At 38.7% G+C, this 20,800-nt stretch overlaps 1 protein-coding gene and 2 pseudogenes across 3 annotated transcripts in view; 1 reads left to right on the forward strand and 2 right to left on the reverse strand.

The window, feature by feature from the left end:
* The window catches only part of USP44 (ubiquitin specific peptidase 44), a 52,672-nt gene extending 42,650 nt beyond the window's left edge, over window positions 1-10,022 (reverse strand). For 2 of the 3 annotated variants that reach the window (XM_047867407.1, XM_047867408.1), the window contains exons 1-2: window positions 9,931-10,021; window positions 8,739-8,833 (exon numbers count right to left, since the gene is read on the reverse strand). The gene's annotated coding sequence lies outside the window, so the exon portion shown is untranslated. Of the gene's footprint in view, window positions 1-8,738; window positions 8,834-9,930 lie in introns of all 3 variants that reach the window. The other variant, XM_047867413.1, reaches the window with a different exon arrangement.
* A 1,607-nt stretch (window positions 10,023-11,629) lies between these two features.
* LOC125170714 (heterogeneous nuclear ribonucleoprotein A1-like) lies at window positions 11,630-12,872 on the reverse strand (annotated as a pseudogene).
* A 7,039-nt stretch (window positions 12,873-19,911) lies between these two features.
* LOC125170716 (FXYD domain-containing ion transport regulator 4-like) lies at window positions 19,912-20,194 on the forward strand (annotated as a pseudogene).
* The last annotated feature ends 606 nt before the right edge of the window (window positions 20,195-20,800 follow it).

Consider the following 20,800-nt stretch of genomic DNA (forward strand, 5'->3'; position numbering starts at 1 on the left):
TAAATAGGTAAACTCATGACCTTGGAGAATGGACAGAAAAACAGATAAGACAGTCTCAAAGAAGAAACAGAAATGTATGTGCTTTCTAAGCTACTCATTGTAGGATGGGTGTAGGGATCAACTGGTTCATAATTAAAACTTTACTCATCTTCCTGATCTGAGCTATATCCTTATTTACTCCATCTGCATTTTATGTGAAATGCATTGATGGTCACAAATCTGTTTCTTTGGTTATACTCAGTGATACAGGAAGTGTCCTAATAAGCACTAGAATCTGAATAATAAGGATAATGGCTTTGGTCTGAAATTTGCAGATAGGACAGTGGAAGCTGGGGCAAAATGACTGGTCCAGAGTCATACAATGGGATACATAGCTCCCTGGATCCCAAAGGACAGCTGTTTCCTCCAAGATTTGGTGACTCAGAAACCTCATGTTTTTAGAAAATTCTCCCTTAGGTCAAATAAAAATTTCTTTACTTATAATATTTACTTATTTACTTATAATATTTACTTATAATATTTACCATCTGGGACTATTTCTGCCCTGCAGGGCCTCACTGGACAACCTGCTTCTGTACCCTCTCTGCCCCACCTCAGTCTCTTTTATATCTTGTACAGCTTAGGTTCAGAAGCTGCTTTATTTCCTGAGGAAATTTCTCCAACCAAGAGTTTTCAGTATTTTAGATCTTTTTCTCTCTCATTTTATTGACCACTTGTGCCTACTTGCAAAAGATTTAACATGTCTTTAATACCTTTTGTCCTTCCTTCTCCCACTCCCAGTCTCCAATCTCTTCTTTTTATTTTACTCCTTATTTTAGATAATAGAATCATCATCTAGTCAACCATTTATTTTAGATACCTTAGGATCATCTTTTATTCCCCAACCCAGCATTATCCATCACATTGAATCAGGGGCCAAATCTTGCCAGTTCTATCATTTAAGTGTCCCTGAGACCTATTTCTCTTTTCAATGCCACTGCCCCAGCTCTCATTCTTATCATTCCTTGTCAGCGCTATTATAATTAGCCTCTATACTCAATTCTCTGCTTCTATTCTCTCTGTGCTACCCTATTACATATTACATATTACCCTCATTACATAGTCAAAAACCTTACAATTTGATGAGAAAAATGGATATGTGCATAATAAAAAATTAGAGAATAGCACAAGATAGAATTTATAATCCAATGCTAAAAGTTGTGTATTAGCCACTCAGTATTGTGTGAAGTCAGGAAATAGCGGTTATCACTCAAAATTTCTAGAGAAATCTGCCTGGAAATGGTTTAAAGGACAGGTGGTATGCAGGGAGAAGTTGAAAAAATGCTCCATGTTGTAATGAATGAATTCACTAATTTGTTAATTAACAATAACAACAACATAACGACCCTTTAATTGAACACCTATAATATGCTAGTTTGCAGGATAGGTGTTATTACCTGCCCTCTTAGCCTTTCTGATCTGGGTTACAGGTGAAGTAATTGAGCTCTGAAATTTTAAATAATATGCCTGACATCACAATAAATTTCAGAACTGACATTTAAACTCAGGTGTGTTTGGTTTTAAAGCTCAGGGTTATTTCACTGTTTCACTAAAATTCATTCAGATTATCTCTGACAGTGTGGAAATTAGTATAGAAGTGGTGTTAAAGGGGATTGCAAACCCACATATCTGATTTTGAGGTCATTTTTATGGCACAAAGGACTATATTCATTACCTTCAGCATTTATAATCAAGGGATAGATTAAAGATCAATAAGACATTGTTACTGCCTTCAAGGAGCTCGATGTGCCGGGGAAGACTGGCAATACAGTGTGATCAGTGTTATAATGATGAGAAAAGATCAGGGAAACAAAAAGTTGAGGTTAATAGACCTGTTGTGTTCTAGCCCTGCTTCTGACATTAACTAATTTGTTGTTGTTGTTATTGTTTTTTTAAGTAGGCTCCATGCCCAACATGGGCTCAAACTCATGACTCTAAAATCTAGAGTCATATGCTCTACCCACTGAGCCAGCCAGGTGCCCCTGATAGTAACTAGTTTAGACAAGTCATTTAACTGATAACAAGTTTGTTTTTTCTTTCTTTTTTTTAAAAATAATTTTAATGTTTTATTTATTTTTGAGAGGGAGAGAGAGAGAGAGAGAGAGAGAGAGTGAGTATGAGCAGGAGCGGAGGGGCAGAGAGAGAGGGAGACACAGAATCCAAAGCAGGCTGACCTGAGCTGAAGTCAGATACTTTAAATGACTGAGCCACCCAGGTGCCCCACAAGTTTGTTTTTTCTTCTGTAAAATGAAGGGGTATGACTAAATAAAGGAACTTCTTAGTTATTGAAAACTCATTGCTTTATTTAAAAGTATTTATTTATTTTTTTGCTCATTTAAGTAATCTGTACACCCAACATGGGGCTTGAGCTCACACCCTGACATTAAGAGTCACATGCTCTTTGGACTGAGCCAGCTAGGTGCCCCCTCATTGTTCTTTTTATTCCTAACTTTTAGTTCTATTTTTGCTTTTCCATTTCATTCATTCATTGAGTCATTCATCAGTCCTTCATTCAATCCATGTGTTCCAGGCACTACGTGGTACACTGGGAACACAAACATAAGATATGGTAACCCCTTCCCTCACAGGCTTGAGGTATGGATAGGTAAATTCAATGTAGTGTCACAATAGAGGCATTTACAAAGTGCTATGGGAAAATGGTGGAGAGAATGTGGGGTGGGATGAGGATGAGGATGGGGAGCAGAAAATTTGACAAGGAGTTGACATTTACAAAGACTCTCAAAGAGTCAGTAGGAGATTGCTAAAACAAGTGCACATGGGACTTCAAGGCCAACTTTTTTTTGGTGAAGCTGTGCTTGTACTGTCTGTGATCAGCTGCTTCTAGGATTGATTTAGCTAATTTGGCTGGTTGGACAAGCATCTTCTCCGTGTTTCTCACTTCATGTTTTCTTCCCTCAGAAACTATTCTCTTTCAAAGAGGACTGCCTTCCCAGACACAGTTGTATTTTATAAGTCTTTATCCCTGTAAAAGTCTAATATTCTAGCATGAATCTAAAAGATTGTATTAGAGGGGCACCTGGGTGGCTCAGTTGGTTAAGTGTCTGACTCTTGATTTTGGCTTTGGTCATGATCTCACAGTTGTGGGATGGAGCCCTGTGTCAGACTCTGTGCTGATGGTGTGGAGCCTGCTTGGGACTCTCTCTGTGCCCCAACCCCCCTCTAAATAAATAAATAAACATTAAAAAAAAGATTGTGTTAGAGTATTATGAAATGTTATCGTGTCAAAACTCTGGAACTAGGTGTGACCAGGAAGGATTTTCAGAGTATTAATTAGAAAAAAATTTCAGTGATTTTGGAGTCAAAACAGACCTTCATTCAGATTCCCTTTACCTGTGAAATGGGTGATCTCACAGAGTTGTTTTGAGGATTGAATGAGCTAATATATGTAAAAATAGACGTAGCCAATTACTTAGGTGCATGATAAATGGTATGTGTTTGCTGATAGTGGTGATAGTACCTTACTATGGTGATGTATTTTGTTGCTGAAGATAGCAATAGCTATGGTAAGAATGAACTACAGAGTTAAAAGTACTAGATTAGAGGGTTGCCTGGCTGGCTCAGTTGGTAGAACATTCAACTCTTGATTTCAGGGTTGTTAAGTCTGAGTCTCGTGTTAGGTATATAGATTACTTAAAAATAAAAAATATATACATATATTTTTTGAGAGAGTACACACTTGCACACAAGCAAGGCACAGAAGGGCAAAGGGAGAGGTAGAGAGAGAATCTTAAGCAGGCTCCACTCCCAGTACAGAGCCCAATGTGGGGCTCAATCTCATGGCCATGAGATCATGGCCTGAGCCGAAAGGAGTTGGATGCTTAACCAACTAAGCTACCCAGGCACCCCAAAAATAAAATCTTGAAAAAAAAGGTACTAGATTAGATGGTAGCAGATGATGATTTGTAACTCTGACAACCATTGTGCCTTATTATAGAGTAGAGATCAATTTCTTGATGATCCAATTTAAAGTTATATTGGTCATACATCTTTATTTATTTGTTCTTAAATTTTTTTTAAGTTTATTAATTTTTTTTAGTACTCACTATACCAAATGTGGGGCTTGAACTCATGACCTCGAGATCAAGAGTTGCATGGCCTTCTGACTGAGCCAGCCAGACACTGCTGTTTGCTATACATCTAATATAGGGACAAATGGGTAATTATTTCTATGAATTTTTGTGTAATTTTCAAAAAATGTTTATTTATTTATTTTGAGAGAGAGAGAGTGCACACGTGTGAGTAGGAGAGGGACACAGAAAGGGAGGGAGAGAGAGAACCCTGATGTGGGGCTTGAACTCAAGAACCATGAGATCATGACCTGCACTGCAATCAAGAGTCGGATGCTTGGGGCGCCTGGGTGGCTCAGTCGGTTAAGCGTCTGACTTCGGCTCAGGTCATGATCTCACGGTCCGTGAGTTTGAGCCCTGCGTCGGGTCCTGTGCTGACAGCTCAGAGCCTGGAGCCTGCTTCAGATTCTGTGTCTCCCTCTCTCTCTGACCCTCCCCCACTTCATGCTCTGTCTCTCTCTGTCTCAAAAATAAATAAAACATTAAAAAAAAAACGAGTCGGATGCTTAACTGAGTCACTCAGGTGCCCCACTTTATGTAATTTTAATAGTTAAAAAATGTTAAAGGAAATCATGGTGGGAAGAAACTCCATTTCTAAACATCTGTCTCTACACAGTCCAGGGGAGGAATTCTTCAGGGCCAGTCTGGCATTGGAGAAAAAGGGAGAAGAGAAGTTTGGGTTACAGAAGTGGGTACCTCACCTCCTGAGGTGCTTATATTTGAAAGTGAGAAAGTTCGCATTAAGAAGCCAGGGAGGGGCACCTGGCTGGCTCAGTTGGTAGAACTAGAGCATGTAACTTTTGATCTTGGGGTTGTTTGAGCCCCATGTTGGATGTAGAGATTACTTACCAATAAAATCTTAAAAAAAAAAAAAAGTAGCCAGGGATTACAGGGCTATGTCTTTACTATGTAGATAGTAAAGTCCTGGGAAAAAAAGATAATGAAAAAGAGGAAAATATAGTTTTTCATGGTATCTGTCATCTCACCTATGACACTGAAGAAGGTGCAGCTCTAAACCTATTCCTCAGTCTACCAGACTGTGAACATAAGATCCTCAACCATGGAAAAATATACAAGAAAAAAATATTTAGAAGGAATATGCCAAATGTAATAGTTCTTTCTTTAATTGTTAGGATTATGGGTGATTAATATCCTTTTTAAATTCTTTGTAGTCATTTCCACATTCTACAATAAGCATATATTGTTTTTATAAAAAAATTTCATTTAAAAATATTTAACAAGTCTATCACCTATCCAGTGGGAGCTATTGTGTTAATGGTATCTATTATTTCATAAACACTCACTTTTATGCCCAGGGACTATGCATGCAGCTTTGTAAGTATTTTGTCATTTAATCTTCACACTAAGCCCATGAAGTATATACTGTTATTCCCATTTAGAAATGAAGACACTGTGGTATGGAGATCAAGTAACTTGTTTTAGGTCATGTAGTTAACAGGTAGCAACACCAGGATTTGAATCCAGGAAGACTCCAGAAATTCCTATGTATACTTACTTCTACTATGTACAGTGCTTTGGTCTATACATACACTGAGACAACTGGCAGCTGTCAACTTTGGGTCTGCTTTTAGGTATGCCACACACAACATCTATTTGGTGGCTTATAGCTTATTTTAATGTTAAGAGCCTTCAGATGCTCTGATAATATTTTTGTTTTTCTTACAATTCTTAGGAAAACAGGTGAGTATTTCATTAGGAAGATAAACTAGAGAATTGAATTCAAATATATACATAAAAGTTTGTTTCATTTCTGAACAAGCTGAACAATGCTATAAAATTCTTTTTTTATGTCATTAGTGTAGCTTTTGCTTTTTAAAAACATTTTATTTCACTTATTTTTTTTAAGTTTATTTTTTTAGTACTGTCTACACCCAATGTAGGGCTCCAACCTCAGTTTGAGAGTCACACGTTCCATTGATTGATCCAGCCAGGCCCTCCTATAGCTTTTGCTTTTTAAGCCACTGTGTCCTAGAGCTAGGTTTCTAGCTCCTGTGAATGAGTGTTTTTAGGAATACAGTTAAACTTTGGATTGGAATAACTTGTTCTGCAAGTGTTCCTTAAAATGAGCAAATATTTGTAATAAATTTTAACTTGATAAATGAGTGATGTCTTGCAATGCATGTAGTATGTGATGCTGAATGTCACATGATCACAGTGGGCCAATGGTTCTTGAAATTTGCTTTGATATGCAAGTGCTTTGGATTGCAAGCATGTTTCCAAAACTAAACTATGCTCACAAACCAAAGTTTTACTGTAATTGCAAAGAAGCAGAAAATGTGAACATTTTTTCTTCAGTTAGTGCAACCACTGTAGGAAGATGCTTTTTTGGAAAGTTGAGCAAGAGTAGTAATGTAGATCAAGAGTATAATTTTTGTTTTTGTTTTTAAGTAAAGTCTATGCCCAAAGTGAGGCTTGAACACACTACCTGGAGATCAAGAGTCACACACTCTACCAACTGAGCCAGCCAGGTGCCCCATGAGTGTAGTTTTGGTATAGAATATCCTTCTGTAATTCTCTAGCAAACAGTTTTCATACCAAAAACCATAAAGTACCTAGGAATGAACCTAATCAAAGAGGTGAAAAATCTATACACTGAAAACTATAGAAAGCTTATGAAAGAAATTGAAGAAGACCCCCCAAAATAGAAAAACATTCCATGCTCATCGTTTGGAAAAATATTGTTAAAATGTTGATACTATCCAAAGCAATCTACATATTCAGTGCAATCCCTAAAAAATAACACCAGCATTCTTCACGAGCTAGAATAAACAATCCTAAAATTTGTATGGAACCACAAAAGACCTCGAATAGCCAAAGCAATCCTGAAAAAGAAAACCAAAGCTGGAGGCATCACAATTCCAGGCTTCAAGCTGTATTACAAAGCTATAATCATCAAGACAGTATGGTACTGGCACAAAAGCAGACACATACATCAATGGAACAGAAGAGAGAACCTAGAAATGGACTCACAAACATATGGCCAACTAATCTTTGACAAAGCAAGAAAGAATATGCAATGGACAAAAGATAGACTCTTCAGCAAATGTGTTGGGAAAACTGGAGAGCAACATGTAGAAGAATAAAACTGGACCACCTTCTTACACCCTACACAAAAATAAATTCAAATGGTGTAAGAAGGTGGTCCAGTTTCATAAGTAAACGTAAGACAGGAAGCCATCAAAATCCTACAGAAGAAAACAGGCAACAACTTCTTTGACCTTGGCCACACCAACTTCTTACCTGACATGATTCCACAGGCAAGGCAAAAGCAAAAATGAACTATTGGGACCCCATCAAGATAAAAAGCTTCTGTACAGTGAAGGAAACAATCAGCAAAACTAAAAGGCAACTGATGGAATGGGAGAAGATATTTGCAAATGGCATATCAGATAAAGGGTTAGTATCCAAAATCTATAAAGAACTTATCAAACTCAACACCCAAAAAACAAATAATCTGGTGAAGAAATGGGCAAAAGACATGAATAGACACTTCTCCAAGGAAGACATGCAGATGGTTAACAGACACATGAAAAAATGCTCCACATCTCTCATCACCAGGGAAATACAAATCAAAACCACAATGAGATGCCACCTCACGCCTGTCAGAATGGCTAACATTAACAACTCAGGCAACAACAGATGTTGGAGAGGATGAGGAGAAAGAGGAATCCTTTTGCACTGAGGTAGGAATGCAAACTGGTGCAGCCACTCTGGAAAACAGTATGGAAGTTCCTCAAAAAATTAAAAATAGAACTACCGTATGACCCAGCAATTGCACTACTAGGTATCCGAAGGATGCAGGAGTACTGATTCAAAGGGGCACACGCACCCCAGTGTTTACAGCAGCACTATCGACAATAACCAAAGTATGGAAAGAGCCCAAATGTCCATCGATGAATGAATGGATAAAGAAAATGTGGTATATATATACAACGGTTATTACTTGGTGATCAAAAAGAATGAAATCTTGCAACAAGGTGGATGGAACTAGAGTGTATTATGCTGAGTAAAATAGGTCAGTCAGAAAAACGCCAATATCATGATTTCACTCATGTGGAATTTAAGATACAAAAGAGATGGACATAAGAGAAGGGAAGCAAAAATAATATAAAAACAGAAAGGGAGACAAACCATAAGAGACCCTTAATACAGAGAACAAACTGAGGGTTGCTGGTGGGGTGTTAGGTGTGGGGATGGGCTAAATGGGCAAGGGGCATTAAGCAGGACACTCGTTGGAATGAGCACTGGGTGCAACATGTAGGTAAGGGTGAATCACTAAATTCTATTCCTGAAATCATTGTTACACTATATGTTAACTAATATGGATTTAAATTTAAAAAATAATTTTAAATAAAATGCAAATAATTTGAATTCAATAGTATGTAAACCATGAAAAAAAGAGAATCTGACGTTTTAAATATATCTTAAATCAAAAGTAAAAAATCAAAGTTAAAAAAAAAAGTTTTCAGCTTTGGAAGAGACCTGATAAAGTCCAGCCAAGTGGTTGACATCTGGACATCTTTGGGTGCCCTCCTCATTTCCCTTCCATCATCTTCCCTTGTCCTATGATTCTAGTAACAAAGGACTCACAGTTTCCAGAGGCAGCCCTTCTGTTTTAGGACTGCTGTTGGTAACTTTTTCTGATGTTGAGTAGAAACAAGTCTTCTGGTACCTTTTTATTTGTCCTACAAATGATTGAAAGAACAATTTTAATAGATCTGAAACAAATTTTAGTCTATTTTTATTATGTGTGATGGCAGAAGTGAACCCTCAGTATGCTCTGTATCATTATGGATTTATCAGTTAGTGTTCTTTATACGAGACTTTTGTTTCTCCAAGTGTTTTCTGTAGAGTACATTGTATTTTGGCTTACCCTGTCATCTGAGAGGAGGCTGGGATAACTCAAGTACACACACACCTCCTTTCCTAATCCTTACAAAGTAGATCTTATTATTTCCATTTTACAGATAAGGAAACTGAAGTTAAATAATTTCAAAATCACAAAACTAGAAAATAGCTACATTGGCACTTAGATCTTAGGGTTTCCAAGGGATTAATGCCTGGACTTTGAATCCTTATACTTTACATTGTAATTAATATGCTAAATATCAGATCAAGTGGAATATCTGTGGTAGCAAGGTAAAAGACCTGAGAAGGTCACAGAATTTGTTTGGAGTTGGAATCAGTCTTGCAGTATATCTTGGTTTTGTTTCTACTTGTTTGTGTAGTCTACTGGATGCTATTGGCTTGAAAATATAAATTTGGCTCATTTTTTCCTAAGTGCTTGTACACAGAGGTGCCTGTTTGATCCTTTGATTTAAAAAGAACCTGTTTAGTATCTTTAGGACTATACAGATGGCATACTGCTACAAAATTAGACCATGCTTCTATTTTGAGATGATTCCATTCTAGGATTCCGGTTAGATTGCTTTTGAGACATAGTATAAAACTTTCCATAAGCGTGACCATTTCTGAAGAAGCCCAGTGCTGAGACAAGTGAATATAGTCATTTCCCCAGAGGATTAGGGAGAGTATTTTGGTACAAGGATACCTAGCACCATCTTCAAATGGACAGGATTTTTGCTAATAAGTTAATAAGTCAAATTTAATTAATAGATGGGAAGGATCAGGAGTAACAGTCAAAAACAAAAGCCTTTATTTTCCAAAATATCCTAAACTAAACTCCCCAGAGATGGTTTAAGTATATATCAAAGCATCTTCCATCCCTAATGGGACAGAAATAAATCACAGTTCTCTGAATTCTCTTTTCTTTCAGGCTCACCTGCCCACACTTCAGAACTTTCTGAATTCTCAGACTTTATACCGATGGCAGACCCCAGCTCCACTCATCCAAAGCTTTCCATTTTGGTCAGTTTGAATCCCTATGAGGCAACTGCTTTCAGAAGGGTAGGTATTATGAGCTCACATAGGGCTGTGGGGGAGGGGTGAGCTGATCTGTGGGGACTCCCCTATTTAGTAGCTGGTCACTCCACTTCAAACAAATCTGCATCACACTGAGGGTTTCCACCCCTTTTTCTAACCCATTTGTCCCTAGTGCCTGGGGTTTTGGGTCCTGGGGAGCCATTCTCATGTTATCTTCTCTTTGTTTTTAGGTTGCATTCTGCCTTAACCATAATTATCGTTTATTCTGTACCTTTTAGTTTGGTGGGGAATGCTGAAGTTTTGCTAGCCTTTCAGTTGCTGCCACTCAGGTCCTTTCTAAAGGACAGAGGCTCAAATATCAATTCCTTGATCTGTCTCTGGCTGGCTGAGAAAATCTTAGTGTTGGAGGGGGTTTCTGAGCCCAAATTTCTCTTTCAATCTTCTTTGGTGAAAAAAAAGCAGCTCTTCCCATTTCTGAGTCTTTCATCTCTTAAACTTCTTCGAGGATCGTTCTATCCTCAGAAAAACACAATTTTAGAGGTTCACAGACCTTCCAATACCTAAGAATATACCATCTCCAAATTAGGAACCCTGCCTGCTCTAGTGTCTTTGTGGAGTCATATGGGTTCTGGTCTAGTATGAAGGAATAAGTGATGAATGTGGCTTTTAGGAAGCAATAAACTGATTTCCTCTCAATTTTTTATAATTTCCATAAGCACTTTCAGCCTCCTGTGTTTGAAATTCTGGGAGCACTCTGCACCGTGGCATAGAAAGACATGGTAATTCCCAAGTTGTTTTCATATTTTCTTAGAACTTTAACATCAACACTTTATTTCATAACCATTTGGGGGGAAATGAAACTGAAATTCCCTATCCATTGCATGTGGCAGTAAAGTGACCTCTAGTGGACTTTTCTGGTAGTTTCCAAGAAATTCTGGAACAAGTTGCTGGAGGGGCAGTCCACGGAAGTTAGATTAGCTATTCAGCTACCTAGTCCCCTGAAGTTCAGTTGGATGCATGGTAAGCTTCAATGCCAAGGCTGAGGCAGGTGAGGGAGGTACTTTTGGATGAAGCAAGGTTCATCACTGGTAAAAGTGGCTGCAAGAGACCTTGAGTTCTTTGGAACTAACATTTCTCTAGAAAAGGAAGGACTGAGGATCAGATTATGAACGATGAGTCAGGATGAACCCATTGGATTGATTTTAGAAAAAAAAAGTTGTCTCTTTGAAATAATGAATAGTAAGAATGATACGAAGTCATGATAGACCTTTAGGCAAAGTGAGGGAGGAAGTGTTCCACATTTTATGTTTTGTGTGTTTTTTAAAGACACATGATGAGGCAATTTAACAATCAACAGCATGGGTGCAAAAAAAAAACCTACATTAAAACCCTTTGTTGGAATACTTTACATTTTCTACAGAAGAGAAACTAAAATAATCTGTTTACACTTAGTCACAAATACAGTCCTCGAGTTTTTTGCCCATGTGTATGGACGCATGAGTATTGTCTAAAACATGTCTTCTTTGTATACAGCAGCTAGGCCCTGCCACCACTGTTCTTGGCTGAGTTCACAAATCTGTGGTAACCTGTAGCTTCCCTGTCACTTCTCTGGCTTCCCTCTCCTGCTAAGCTTTGTTTCTTGGCAGTAATTAAAACCTTCTGCCACTGCCATAGCTACTGCTGCTGCTGGAACCACCATAGCCACCTTGGTTTCATTGTTTGGCAAAATATTGGCCTTCACCACCATAGTGGCCAGAGCTTCTGCATCCAAAATCTCTTCCTTTCAAGGGTCCAGAGTTTGAAGACTGATTGTTATAATTGCCCAAATCATTATAGTTTCCATTGCTTCCATCATTACCAAATCCATTATAGCTGTCTCCACTGCCACCATATCCACCACCACCTGGACTTCCACTAAAGCCACCAGTTTCCTCCATGACCAAAGTTGTCATTCCCACCAAAACTACCTCTACAACCACCACCAAAGTTTCCAGAACCACTTCAACCTCTTTGTCTGGATGAAGCACTAGCCACCTCTTGCTTAGATAGGGCTTTTCTTACTTTGCAGTTGTGGCCATTCACAGTATGGTATATATATATTTTGAGAGAGAGAGCACACATGAGTGGGAGAGGAGAGAGAGAGAGAGGGCATGTGCGAGCATCGGGGAGGGGCAGATATAGAGGGAAAAAGAAAGAATCCAAGAAGGCTCCACACTGTCAGTGCAGAGCCTAACACAGGGCTCCAACTCACAAACCATGAGATCATGACCTGAGCTGAAATCAAGAGTTGGATGCTTAACCCACTGAGCCACCCAGGTGCCCCAAAGTGTGTTACTTTTGAAAGACAATCTTGTCTACGGAGTTACAGTCATCAAATGTTACAAAAGCAAAACTGTTCTTGGCACTGCCTTGGTCAGTCATGATGTCAGTCACTTCAGTTTTCACATACTATTCAAAATAATCTCTTAGATGGTGTTCTTCATCACCATCCAAGAAGATGGTGTCTTCTCTATTACCACCAACAAAAATCTTTTTCACAATTAAGTGGGCACCAGGTCTTTGAGAATCTTCTCTTGAGGCAGCCCTCTTTGGTTCCACAACTCTTCCATCCACTTTGTGTGGCCTTGCATTTGTGGCTGCATCCACCACAGTGGCGTATGTGACAAACTCAAAGGGTCTGCAGTGCTTGGTGTTTGGATCTCTGATTACCACACAATCCATAAACATTCCCCATTGTTCAAAATAGCCCCTTACACTCTCATTGGTTGTTTCAAAGCTCAAACCCCTGATAAAGAGCTTCTGCAGCTGTTCAGGCTCTTTGGGAGCCTCTGACTTAGACATGATGGTGGTAGGAGGGGAGACTTTAATGATGGTTACTCGGTGGCATCCAGGGGTGGAAAGCTTTATGTTCTATTGTTTTTTTTTTTAATGTTTATTTATTTTTGAGGGAGAGAGAGTGTGAGCTGGGGAGGGGCAGAGAGAGAAAGGAGGACAGAAGAACTGAAGCTGGCTCTGTGCTGACAGCAGTGAGCCCCATGTGGGACTCGAACTCGTGAACCATGAGATCATGACCTAAACTGAAGTTGGACACTCAACTGACTGAGCTACCCATGTGCCCCTGTTTTGTTTTGTTTTTTAAAGATTATCTACTTGGGGAGAGAGAGGGCGAGAGAGAATCCCAAGCAGGCTCTGAGCTGTCAGCACAGAGCCTGATGCGGGGCTCCATCCAACAAATCATGAGATCATGACCTGAGCTGAAATCAAGAGTCAGATACTCAACTGACTGAGCCACCCAGGTGTCCTTTTATGTTCTTTTTTGAGTGCTGCGACTTCTTCTTGGGAGGAAGAAAAGGAAGCAAACATTTTAAGAGTTCCAACTTGGAGCTAAACAGTCTGTCAATCTGTTAGTCTCTGTCTCTCTGTTTCTGTCTCTCCCACTCTCACCCTGTACCTTTTATTCAGCCCTACACAACAGCCAAAAAATGGGCAAATTCCATATATGGTTATTGCCCAGGGCCTACCCTGGCTCCTTTACTGGCTCTAGATCATACTTTCTTTCCACTGGACCTGCACTGATCTTGATTACCTGGCTTGCTACTTGGAACTCTTCAAGAACATTTACTGGGACTTACCTCTCAGCATGTACCAACTCTTGGATGTTTTAGGGAGGTTACCCTGCCCCAACTCTGTCCATGAGGATCCAAACCCTGGCAGTAGCTGGCCCACTCTTACACTGGGGAATAGCTGGTTTGGACATTTGGTTTGTTTGGGCCTTTTGTCTAATAATAATCCCCTTGCTCCCCTCTAACCTGGTATTTAGTCTTGTACCTGTGAGCCTATTTCTCAAGTCACTACCCCCTGGGTTTGGTCCTATGTTGAACACTGAGGTCTCATCTAGCTGTAGGACTAAGGCTTCTAAGGACTTAGGGTTGTAGGCCTGACCTTTTTGGAACTCTGTTATGATGGGATTAATATCATGCCCTCAGGATAAGGTGATTATAGATTAATAATGAGGATGTTTTCTCAGAGGGATATAGAAACTCAATATCGAATATTCTTTTGATTAGCATTTAAAGATACTGTTAAACCAAATTCTATCATACATTTAAATTTAAATGCTTTTTTCCAATGTTTAACACAAGAACACAGAGATGTATTCTTAACACACATAGAAAATTTGGAGAATCTAAATAATGAGTTAGAAAACCATAAAAGACTCTTTATGATAGAGAACAACCCAGGGTTGATGGGGAGAAGTGGATGGGGGATGGGCTAAATGGGTGATGGGTATTAAGGAGGGTACTTGTTGTGTTGAGCCCTGGGTATTATACGTAAGTGATGAATCACTAAATTCTACTCCTGAAAACAATATTACGCTATATGTAACTAAGTAGAATTTAAATAAACATTTGAAGAAAAAAAGTATAATGGATTAGAAAAACAGAAGTTATGTATGAATTTCTGGTTGTGCTAAATTATTATAAACATTTGCCTGCTTGGGGCAGAATTATCTCATTTCTTGTCTTTCTAGCTTCAGCAAAAACCCACCAGAGAATCATGCTTATAGCTGCGACAGTTCATGATCTATCTTAACAGTAGGACTTAATGATTCTGTTTAGTAAATAACAGCTCATATGGCACTTGTAACATGTATGGGTTATGAAGATGACACCCAAGAGGAATTCAGAGGCTAGTGGGCATGCATGGTTTAGTGAAAGATGGCACTTGACAAAATACTTCAAGTTCAGCTGGTGGTAGAGGAAAGCCATTTGAGAATTAAGTTCAACAGAAGTATAAAAACTGGGTTAATTTAGGTTTGCCATTATTGGGTGAATCTAAAGTATAGGATTCCATGTTCTAGCATGAAAGAAATTATTTTTGAAGTAGTAAATAAATCTATCTATGAAGTGAAATGAGACTGTTCTTTTGAGTGGCAAGATGATTTCTAATTTCCCAACAAAAATAAAGAAAAGGGGGACCTGGCTGTCTCAGTCAGTAGTTCGTGTGACTCTTGGTCTTGGGGTTGTGAGTTCAAGTCCCACACTGGACATAGAGCTTATATTAAAAAAAAAAAAAAAAAGAGGGGCACGTGGGTGGCTCAGTCGGTTGAGCGTCTGACTTCAGCTCCACTTCGGCTCAGGTCGTGATCTCACAGCTCCTGAGTTCGAGCCTCGCGTTGGGCTCTGTGCTGACAGCTCAGAGCCTGGAGCCTGCTTTGGAGTCTGTGTCCCCCTCTCTCTGTCCCTAACCCACTCACATTCTGTCTCTGTCTCTCTCAAAAATAAATAAACATTAAAAAAATTAAAAAAAAAAGAAAAGAAAGAAAAATGAAGAAAAGATCTTAAGAGTGGAAAAGCAATATTTACCTCCGTATACTGAAGGTTTGAAACACTTTTTTTTACTTTTCCTACAGAAGCACTTGCATTAGTGTGTTTGCCATAAGGGGGTGCTCTGGGATAATAATTTTTAGCAAACAGCTATCTTTTCTGCTCCGCTACCTGAAAAAAAAGCAAACATATAGATTTGTTAATTCTGTTAATTCTGAGGGTTAGTATAACTAACCCTCAAAAGGTGTCAATTTAAATTAAAAATGTGAAAAGAATGTTGAAAACTGTTTAAAATGTAAATAGCCAGTGTCTGGCTTCAAAGGAAAAGGCAGACATTGGAAGATGTATTTTTTTTTTTTTTTGTAGACCCTTGTTACCTTTTAAGGGATTTGATTCACAATAAACCAAAGCTGCACCTGAGTTCTGCTAGGTTGGAAAATGAAAACCATATCTCAGGGATTAGCATTTGCTGTTTCCTTTAGTTTTTTTTTTTTTTTTCAGCATTACTTTCACTATGTCTTTGGCCAATGCTGTGGTGATATAGTTGAAATTGCTTTCTTCCAAAGTTGTGTCAGTGTTTTGTATTAGTTTATTCTTAAGGCAGGGGGTTAGGAACCAAGAATTCCACAATAGTTTCACTGTCACCCCTTCAGTATTTGTTGATCAATTCTTAGGTTCTATTCTTGCCTCTCTAAGGTTGGTGAGGTGGGGGTTGAGGCAGTGAGGAGGAGACTCCCTTCTGTATTCAGACTGGAAGGGAGAATCAGAGGCAATCATAGTAGCTCTTCCAAGTATAGAATGCTGTGAAGGGGAACTAAAGAGTCAAGGTCACAAACAGGACATTTAGAGAAATGGCTACAACATCTGGTGGCCAGAATGGAGGGTCCTCACTGTTTTGGTCTAAGTAACTCATAGGGTTCTGCTGCAGATGTCTGTTGACATTGGCTCCTTCCTGTCTGGGTGGCAAATGGCCATGGCATATAGCAGAAGGATAAAGAGAAATGTTACATATTTGAATATGAAAGATTATATAGTCCCTAAACTCATCTCCTTAGGCAAAAACAGGAGAGGCTTTTTTAGTCCTGTTTATGACCATTTAACTCTCTGTATGCAAAAGGGAAATTTAGCTGAGGATTTGTATACTATAACTTGGGAGATTTTCTTAAAAGTTTATTTATTTTGAGAGCAAGAAAGAGTGAGTGGGGGAGGGAGGGAGGGAGAGAGAGAAAGAGAGAGAACCCCAAACAGATTCCACACTGACAGTGTGGAGTAGGATGTGGGGCTTGAACTCAGCAACTGTGAGATCATGACCCAAGCCAAAACCAAGAAAGAGCTTGAGGCCTAACTGACTGAGACACTCAGGCACACCTTAATTTGGGAGATTTTATTTGAGAATAATGTCCAGACATCAGTCTTTAGTGCACTCTTTATACACTACATTAAGTGAAAAAAAATATATATATATTCATATCATCTATATTTTTATTTACTTATTTTTAAAAAACATCTATATTTAAAAAATACATTTTCCTTAAACATGTTTTAGGTTCTGCTTTCCAAATTGGTTGCCTTTATGGCTTTTCTTTCTAGAGGTGATGCAGAGGAAAGAGGAAAATGAAGACTTTTGAGTAAAGGAAAATGTACACAAGCTTTCCCCTCCACTTATTTTGATATTTAAAATTATATTTTTCTTGCTCTTTTCTAATCATAGAAAAAATAACCCAATCTTTTCTTAGACTCTTGATTATAATAGAACAGCCTAAGGAAAAGATTTTCTTTAAGAGACACCATCAGAGATTACCAAACGGCCAAGAACTAAAACAGAAGGAAAATGTTCTCCAAGATTTGTTTTTGTTTTTTCATTTTTCTCGTGGCCTTCCCATCTATAAGTTTAAAAGATTTAAGGTTTAAAGTAAGCCATAAACTCCATATGGCTGATAGTTGTCTCATACATTTTGTGAGCTGATGAAGCATCTGAAGGGGGATGTGCAGTCACTAGACTAGCTTCTGACCTGCACACACATTTTTTTTTCATTAATCCTTTGCACAGAACAGATGCTCTGGGTGCAGTTTTAGGCCAGAAGAATGTCCAAAATATGTGGGTGTGAATTTGGCCAAAGGGTTAGTTGAATGTGGAGCACAGATACCAGCCTGGAAACAGGTCACATTTTAATGAAAAATGCACATTCAGCATGGCATTGTGTTTTTCAAAGAGGTGGTTCCCAGCCATGGAGAACACAAGGGAGAAATAGGCATTCATGTGGAACTGCTTTAAAACAGAATTCTTGTGTATCCTGGCTGGTGGGGCAGGGCTCTAGTACCCCTTGGGAAATGAGATAATGGAATTTTGCTAGGCATAATTGAGTTTTTTGGAGCATCAGTCGTAATTCTTCAAAAAGAAAAAGAAACCTTTATAATTGAATAAAAGAAAGACTTCATAATTATGACTGGCTATGCTAGAAAAAAATCTTTCTGAGAGGGGCAAAGGTGTTGTCCCATTCACATGCTGAGAATGTGACTAAGCAGAGAAACAGAATTTTCCTTGCCTCACTAAAAAAAAAGAATAGTGAAGAAAAAAAGTGGCCAAAAAATCTCTACATGTTAAAGAGTGAAATATAGAACTCACTTAGATATATGTTTTACTAGAAGTGATTTTATTTCCTCTCAAGAAATGTGTGTGTGTGTGTGTGTGTGAATTTTAAACCATTTGAAATGAACTGTAAGTACACAGGCAACATAATTAAGGTTACTTTTAAGAATGAGCGAAATATAGGAATATTAGACTCAGTCACTTTTATTTTTATTTTTTATTTTATTTTTTTTTTTACATTTATTTATTTTTGGGACAGAGAGAGACAGAGCATGAACGGGGGAGGGGCAGAGAGAGGGAGACACAGAATCGGAAACAGGCTCCAGGCTCTGAGCCATCAGCCCAGAGCCTGACGCGGGGCTCGAACTCCCGGACCGCGAGATCGTGACCTGGCTGAAGTCGGACGCTTAACCGACTGCGCCACCCAGGCGCCCCTCAGTCGCTTTTAAAATAGGAACAAAATGCTATTTGCTAGTGTTAACAAATAGATATTTAATTTTATGTCATTATTATGATTAGTTGTGGATGGCATGCAAAAGCAGCAATGAAAAGTAGCTTCTCAAAAAACAAATACATTAATGGAGGTATTATATGTGAAGTAAAGAAGGTGATGGTTTATTCTAGTTTCTGCTGGTCAGTTAGGATGATGAGGGGATATGAAATTAGGACATCAAGAAGAATGAAAGGATCTTAGTGTTATTTAGTGTGAAGAAGGCAAGATTAGAAAAGTCAACAGGAGGAAGAAGGTTGCTTCTGGGTGGAACTCCAAGTCGAATTTTGTTCAGTAAATGGAAAAAGTACAGATCAGTCAAATTCAATATTGAGTCTTCAAATTAGTTGGCCATTGGGCAATAATGTTGCAGAGAAGATTCAAGTATGAAGGTGCCATGACAATAGGATAGAGTCTATGAGATAGAGATATGGCCCCAATTCTGCCCAAACCTTGAGGGTAAAACAAGTCTCAAAACTCTATTTATTTACAAAGATAGCAAAAATAAAGAGTTAAATGTACATAATCTTTAGGTATAAAATAAATGTTATAAAATATTTTACTTCTTAAGTGTTTGTTGAATTGAATTACATTAAATGTTATAAGTCTAGGAATACTTTTTATCCGTTGTTTATTTTCAATATAGTTTAAGCCTATTTTCTATACTATAAGTTAGGCAAGTTACATATCTGTTTTAGATAGAAAAACCCATGGGGCACCTGGGTGGCTCGGTCGGTTGGGCGTCCGACTTCGGCTCAGGTCACGATCTCGCAGTCCGTGAGTTCGAGCCCCGCGTCGGGCTCTGTGCTAACAGCTCAGAACCTGGAGCCTGTTTCAGATTCTGTATCTCCCTCTCTCTGACCTTCCCCCATTCATACTCTGTCTCTCTCTGTCTCAAAAATGAATAAACGTTAAAAAATTTAGATGGAAAAACCCATTTCCACATTCCAGCCTCATATTACTACAACTAACAATTTAAAGAAATCAACTCTTTTGAGTTTTAGCAACTTTTGGAATAAACTGAACCCCTTCTTGTTGCCTTCTCTATGAGCTGAAAGCAATTGAGTTAAGGGCTAGAAGTTTCCTACACCTACATTAAAAGAAAAGAAAGAAACAACTCAGAAGAATTTCTTCTTGCTCTGGAATATTGGTGCTGGAACAATTGGGTATCTATATGAAATAAAAAGAAATTGAGTTCTACTTCATAACATAGACAAAAATCAATACCAGGTAGATTCATGACTTAGGTATGAAAGTCAAAACTATAAAGCTGTGAGGAGATAATATAGCAGAATACCTCAAGGGTAGTAAATGATTTATAAACAAGTCACAAAAGGCATTAAACATAAAGGGAAAATTGACTACCCCCAAATTGTCAAGACAGCCCCAGGAACCTCTTCAGACCTGCTTTCTGCACCCAGCTCTCAGGTGAGCTCAGGAAAACGGCTCCCAGCCCTGCCCTCCAGCTGTGTCATGAAGAGAGTGACTTGGGGCCTTCTCTTCACACTGGCAGGGCTGCCTGCCTTGGATGCCAAAGTCCCTTCTACTATGACAGGGAAAGCCTGCAAGTGGGTGGGATGATTTTTGGAGGGCTCCTGTGCATTGCTGGAATCTTGATCGCCATGAATGGAAAATGCAAATATAAGTACAATCAGAAGCACAGCCCCTTACCTGAGAAAGCCACCCCACTCATCACTCCACGCTCTGCCAATACTTGCTGAGCACACGGCCAGCTTCGTGGCACGCTTGGTACCAGCTTCAATGCTGTTCTCTCCCCGCTTGGAGGCTTTACCCTTCATGATGGCCTTTCTCTCCAAGGGTGGGCCTTTAGTCTCCCTTCTGATCAAGAGGCTGTCCTAAAAATTTTTTTTAAAAGTGTCAAAAGACAGTACAAAAAGAAAAGGCACAGAATAGAAGATTTTTGCAACCTGTAACATCAATCAAGTACATACTAGTATCCAGAATAAAGAACTTCTTAAAAAAAAAAAAGACTACCCTATAGAAAAAAGGGCAAGAAAAGTGAAGGGCATTTCACCATTTCATAATAAGGGATATCTAAATGGTTGATAAAATATATGAAAAAAGTATTCAGCTTCCTTCCTAATTAGGGTTATTTAGACTAGTGGGATACCAATGTATACATACCAGATTTTTGAAAATTAGAAAAATTTGAGGTTGGTCAGGATAAGAAGCAACAGGAGCTCTCATACACTTCTAGTAACAGTGTAAGTTGGCACAACCACTTTGGAACTTAGTTTGCATTATCAATAAAGCTGAGACACTCATATTCTATGACACAACAATTCTCCTAGGAATATATTGTGTGCTTATGTTTACCAGAGTTCATGTTTAACAGTACTTA

This window comes from Prionailurus viverrinus, chromosome B4, assembly GCF_022837055.1.
Source record: "Prionailurus viverrinus isolate Anna chromosome B4, UM_Priviv_1.0, whole genome shotgun sequence".
In the NCBI taxonomy this organism is placed as follows: domain Eukaryota; kingdom Metazoa; phylum Chordata; class Mammalia; order Carnivora; family Felidae; genus Prionailurus; species Prionailurus viverrinus.